This window comes from Rhea americana, unplaced genomic scaffold (genome assembly GCF_003343005.1).
Source record: "Rhea americana isolate MKP2758 unplaced genomic scaffold, rheAme1 scaffold_4, whole genome shotgun sequence".
In the NCBI taxonomy this organism is placed as follows: domain Eukaryota; kingdom Metazoa; phylum Chordata; class Aves; order Rheiformes; family Rheidae; genus Rhea; species Rhea americana.
In genome coordinates, this window is record NW_028186534.1 from 11,182,204 (window position 1) to 11,188,263 (window position 6,060).

Below are 6,060 nucleotides of genomic sequence, written 5' to 3' on the forward strand. Positions count from 1 at the left end.
GTTTTCTCGGCTTGCAGCAGAGCAAACAAGAGGGAGGCGGAGAGAGGCGTTGAGCCACAGGGAATCGCYTAGGAAGGGCGGTGGGGATCCAGCAGGAAACCCCGCGATACCTCCGGTGTCTCCGCCGCGGCCACGGCGCCTCCTCTCCTCCCCGCCGGCCGAGGCGGACCCGGACGGGGAGCCAGGGCGAAGCCGTGGGCGCGTCCGGCTCCCGGACGGGCAGGAGTTTGGGGGCTGCCGCGAGCAAGCGGGAACAACCGCGGAGAGCAAGTTAAACGCTTCTAAAGAAGGACGACGGGCTGCCCGTCKTTGAGCACCTTGCTTTAACGTGCTGAGGACCTCGGGGCTGCAGGGCACGGCGGCGCTCGGCGGAAGCCGCCGGCCCCCGGCCGCCTGCCGGGGCGCGTCCGTGCGTCCCGCCAGCAGCCGCTCCGCGGGCTGGCCGTGACGCTGTTTGCACGCGCGCGGCGAAAGCGATCCAACGCGAGGCAGCTGCTAGAGCGGCAGTGTTCTTGCGCAGGAAACCCCAATCCCTTGAATTTTAATTTGAGCTGGAATTACTTACGGATAAAGCAATCCTGGTCCCAGTAAACAAACCCTGGTGCAATGACACACGCTAGCGGGTTTTAAGTCATAGCGAGTGGGAGCGCTGCAACCCTTGAAGATGCTTTGGTCAACATTCCTGGGAAAAGAAAGAGCACCTTTGGAAAACAACCTGCGCTTCCCCCCGGCCTCGGGCAGTTCTCCCTGGAGCGGTTCCGGCAGTTGGCGCTTTCCCGGGGCGAAGGCAAGCGTTGGCCGCTCTCGCTTTCCCGGGGCCGCCGGTGCCCGCGGGAACAAGCTGCCCGGGGAGTGTTTTCCCCGCGCCCGAGCCGCCGGAGCGGCGGGAGAGCTCCCGGYGCGTCGCCGGCAGGCGGGGGCCAGCTACGGGAGCGCTCCCGGCCCGCCGGGCCGGCACTGAGAACCCGCAGACTCGTTTCGCCGCTTGCTCGCGCCGCGGGTACGAMGAGGCGGCGCGGCGGCGGCGCGGGAGCTGGGGGTGGCGGCTCTCCCGGAGCTATTAGCCTGAACCTCCTACGCGAGGAGCCTCCTTGATCCGCTGGAATTTATATGACCGTTAATGGGGACTGTAAATTGCCGTCGGTCGGGATAACTCGATCCGTGTTTTTTTGGAGGGGTGGAGGGAAGGGGGAAGAGGGGAGGAAGGTGCCCCCGGGATGGACACGGGGAGCTGTACAACAGCTTAAAGGCCCTGCTGTCTGCTGGCATATCACAGATAATAAAAATATGTTTTAATTTAACATATAAGGATACGGTGTCAAAATAAAATGTCTCAAGGACAAGTAGGGAACATAAAAAAGTCATAGCCCATGCTGTGAGCATCAGCTGCACATCATAAAGATACATTAATGGTATATTTCTTTAGAAGAAATTTTCATACTTGGGGGTTTTATGAGAAATAAGAGTTTAAAATATTAAAAGTGGAAATTTTATGACTGGAGGGAAAAACCGWCCAGATTAAGGCGACACGAGCAGAAGGAGAGAAGAGTAAAGCGCCCGCGGCCCTCGGCTGGGCAGCGGCGGCCGCGGGGGCCAGGCGGAGCCGGGATGTGACCTCCTCCCTCTGCCACTCGCATCCGCGGGAAACGACAGGATCCCCCCCCCATGGAAACGGAATCAGGCCCCGGATCTCAGAGATTCGGGCACAACGTCGCGTTTTATCATAGGGCAGCAGGGAAGCAGAGCTGCTTAAAGCAGACCTCCGGGGGTGCCGAAAGGCGAAGCCAAGAGCGCCGAGGCGGGAGAGCAGCCCGGCGCCGGCCGGGGCAGCCTCGTCCCGCCGGCCTTGCGCTCGGAGCACCGATGCTCTGCCGTAAGCATCTTAGCACCTCGCCCGCGAGTCAAATCCAGCAGGAAGCTGCCGCCGGGAGAACGACTCTTAGCTACCTGCAGGAAGGAAAAAAAAAAAAAAGCATTTTAACCCAGCGACTGCAACACCCCTTCCTACGGGCCGCTCTGCCCGTCGCTGCGAGGAGGAACCTGCCTCTCCCGTGCCCTGCCCTGCTGCTCAGAGCTCCGGCTCCCACGCCGGGAGCCGCAGCGCCGCACAGACACGGGCCAAAGCTTCGTCCAGACCTGCCGCCAGCGGGAAGATGTTTTCCCCCAAATACAAAGGCTAATTCGCAGTGGTTTGGATACCATAAGCTTTAATGCAGAGTATATTATATTTGCATATTGTAGCTGCTCGTGGTGCACGAATATTGATGCCTAACATGTGAAATCTCTCTCGGGCACGCGCGGAGCAGGCCGGCTAAACTGCTCTTGGACCCAGGAGCAGATCCTTCCCTCCCTGCGCTTAAAACCTGCGCTCACCCCCGTCGTGCAAAAGCACTAATTCTGAGCGTTGCTTCTGCTAATCTTTTAGCAGGAATATCCTTAAAATTTAGGAAGAAAAACAGCCCTCTGCRCTCGCTCTCACGATCACGTGGCAGTGTACCTGGATCGCATTTTACGCAGCTGGAGTCCCAGCGAGGCTGAAGGCAACACCGCTCTCACCCGCGGGCCGTAAAGCGCGCTCACCGGCACTAGGCTGCTCCGAGCCTTGTGTGGTCCATTATATTTTATGCTGGTTTCCTAAACATTCACAGTTAAATAAACTATGATAACACTTCATAAACATTTTTCTAGCATGCGGAATGTTTGACATGAATTTCAGCTATTTTAAAACTAATAAACAATTGTCAATCGGACGTCGGAGACTAAGCAGCAGCCACAACTGTTCTTATGGAACATCAAAGGCTTAATAAATATCTTATTTTTTTTTAAGCAGGGCTTTTGTACTTTTGCATACGAGCCTCTGCTGGAGCGCGGCGCAACAAGCCCCGCGGCTGCGCGTTATTGCCCGCCACGCTCAGGGTTTCACCAAGCAGGCCATCGGCCGAGAAATATGAGGCGTTACCCTTCAGACCGCACTTAGGAAATCTCCTGGTATGTGGAAGAAAAAAAAAAGAAAAAAAAAGAAAAAAAAGAAAAAAAARAAAAGGTTGAGCAAACTCCAGGCTCCTGCTCTGCTAATGCACTTTTTTACTTTTTTTTTTTTCCCCTTCCTTCTTCTCCTGGGTGCAGCACGAGGCACCTTGCGAAGGCCGTTCGCAGCCTCGCTCGGGTCCCGCGGCCGCGCATCCCAGGCCCGCGCTGCCGCTGCGCCCGAGCCCGGCCCCGCGGCGCGGGAACGGCCCTTTGGTGGCGCCCGGCCGGGCGGAGAGCAGACAGCTCGCAAAAAACATTTGTCCGCAGCGATGCAACRTCGTCGGGGGAATTTTCTTTTTCTTTTTTTTTTTCCGGAGGAGTACCCTAGAAAAAAAGAAAAAAAAAAGAGGCTCGTTTGGGATAACAGCTCATTTAGCAAGAGATAGCGGGTCTGCTTTAATCTCGTGCTCGTCAAGTCCCAGCCGGGGGAAGGTTTCCCTGCCGGAGAGCAGGAGCCGCTGCGGCGTTTGGGAGAGGAAACCGCCGCGGCTCCGCGTTTATCTTGGCACGTGCACGCGCTGGGAAGGAGACCCCGGTGGGAGCGAGCCGGTGCCCCGGCCCCGCTCGGCTCCCGGGGCCGCGCCGCCGCCGGAGCCTCCGCGGGACTGGGAAGCTTTGGGAGCGAATCTAAGGGGAAGCCGGGGCGTCTCTGGGCTGGATTTTTTGCACCTTCTTATTTTTCGTTTTTTGCACCAGCCCGTGCTCTGGCAGCCCCGGCGGCGGCTCGGGGCGCTCGCCCGCGGGCACGTCCCTCTCCCGTGCTGCTTCCCGCACAGCGCTGACGCGGCTCCGGGTGACGGGACCGGCACCCAGTTTTTCCCAGTGGCAGGAAAAAGCTGGTGAGCCGCGGAGGAGCCAGTCTGGCTGCTCTGGGCCGAGCCAGGCGCTGGGGCAGATAAGTAAACACTTGCAGCTCTGACATAAATTACTTTAGTCCTTGACAGCGGGACACTGACCAGGGTCGCCTGATAAGGCGCAGAAAGCCTTGCATGTCTCTCCGTCCCACTCAGATATTTCACAATAAATGTCACTGGGAAAGAATAGACACTTCTGTACGCATTAGGCAGCTGCATGTTCCTGTCACCTTGGGAAGGAGGGCCGCGGTGTCAGCGCGGCCCCGGCAGGCAGGAACCAGCTGTTAATCTGCGCCGACATCCTTTTTCGCAGAGCAAGTGTGAACGGGGCGTTGCAAACAAGCCAGGGGAGCGGGGATTAAAAATAGTCCCTCTGTGAGCACCTAGGCGTCCGCCGCCGGCACGGCGTCGGCAGGAGGGCCCCGGGAGCCCGGGGCGGCCGCATCCCGCGGGGATGCCTCCCGGGGCCGTGCCTCAGCCTCCCGGCGGCAGGGACCTCGCGCTCTGCTCCCGCGGGCAGAGCGTCTCCTGGTGCTTTTGCTAGCGGCCACGAGACGTTTGGCCGCGGAGGCGCCGTGGACCAGCAGACCAGAGCTGCACGTYTTTGCCGGGGGCTGTTGCCTCCTTCCAGGACGCAACACAATTCCGGTGCGAAAGGTCCTGGGCACCGCGCTCGGCAGCGGGTAGACGCTGCTCGGCCACGTTTGAGCCGGGCGCGGGCYGAACGCGCTCGGATCTTGCCCCCCTTGCGCTCACCTACCGGCACTCCTTCCCCAACAACCTCACGGATGGAARACCCCAGCCTCTTCCCCCTCTCCTTTTCCTCGCAACATCCTCGCCCCACGTTCGCGTTGCCGCAGTAGAAACCGTTCAGATTCTGGTCCCCAGTCGCTGCACGGCCATCGCCGCCGCGGTACCCCGGCCCTCGCAGCACGGCTTTGCTGGCCCAGCGTCTGCACCACGCACAGCTCCAACGTGCGATGCCTGCCAGGTCTCAGCTGTTCTCGGATCCCCCCGCACCCTGCAGACCTTCGGCGCTTCGCCGCACGGCCTTTTAGGTGCGGGTCCCTTTTATGACTCCAGAAATTAGGAAACCTTTGGCGGAAGAYGTCTGGTTCACGTCTAACGGATTTAGGATACTCATTAAAGGGGTATTTCCCCCCCTTATCTAGCGCCGGATCTAGAGCGGCGCATGCTTGCCGCCGCGCTCCTGGGAGTTCACCCTCGCCTACGGAAAATAGTCCTGGCAAACGCTGTTAGCCAAAACCTTCCCTACAGCCTGATGCTCAATATTTGATTTTCCTCCTCTGTTTGGCCTTTTAATGTGGCTCTGCTTATTTTTATAGGTTTCCCAATCCACGTCCTCCCCAGATTGTTTATATTTTTGGAAAGCCTTCTGTTTAGTGCCTGTAATACCCCTGACATCCCTTAACTGCAGCGGTCTTCCGTTGCCCTTCTCTCTGCCGAGRCTTAACTGGGATTTGTTTCAATACGCATCTCTCAAACTGTTTATTAAACCACCTCCCAATTTATCTGCAAAAGATTTTCCGTGAGTTATAAAATCTCAATCAAAATTCCTTTGGGCGTTTTGCATTCCCCTCCTATGACCGCTAAATCCTATCTGCTCCCGGCGTGACCCCTTGGCCGGCGGCCCAGGCCGGAGCCGCTCGAGGAGCGGGCTGCTCCGGGCGCCCCGCGCGCTGCTGGCACCGACACCCGGCCCCAGCCCAGCAAATTCCCTCCTTTTCCAAGCAGGGAGCAGCATCGGGGCAGCTTTATATCCGTCCCGTGCAGGAGGCGTCTTCCCCACGCTACGTTCGCTAGAACCGCTCCGCTGCAAGTTTCTTCCCTTCTAAGCTTTTTTTTCCGGCTTTCCTGCAAGCAAGGGCCAGTTCTCCGCGCTGTTCCATCCCATCGCACCTAGTTTTAAGCCACGTAACCTSCTAAATAATTCCCCTTCCACCTTGGTGTTTACATTCTTCAGATACTTTTCATGTCCCAACTCCTCTACCCCTTCGCCGGGTTATAGGCAGCCGCTTTCATCTCCCCGGGAGCAGCCTCCCGGGCGGCTCGGAGCCCGCCGGACMGCGCTCGCCCCCCGGCCCCCTGAGCAGGACAAGGAGGGATGGCACCTTCTACCAGCGCCCGGGACAGCTTTTTTTTTTTTCTTTTCTTT

General features: G+C 58.5%; 1 long non-coding RNA gene across 1 annotated transcript in view; it reads right to left on the minus strand.

The window, feature by feature from the left end:
• Window positions 1-1,277: 1,277 nt before the first annotated feature.
• Window positions 1,278-6,060, minus strand: part of LOC146590810 (uncharacterized) — an 11,019-nt gene continuing 6,236 nt past the window's right edge. The window contains exon 3 of the long non-coding RNA XR_014896913.1: window positions 1,278-1,947. This is a non-coding gene — a long non-coding RNA (uncharacterized LOC146590810). The remainder of the gene's footprint in view (window positions 1,948-6,060) is intronic.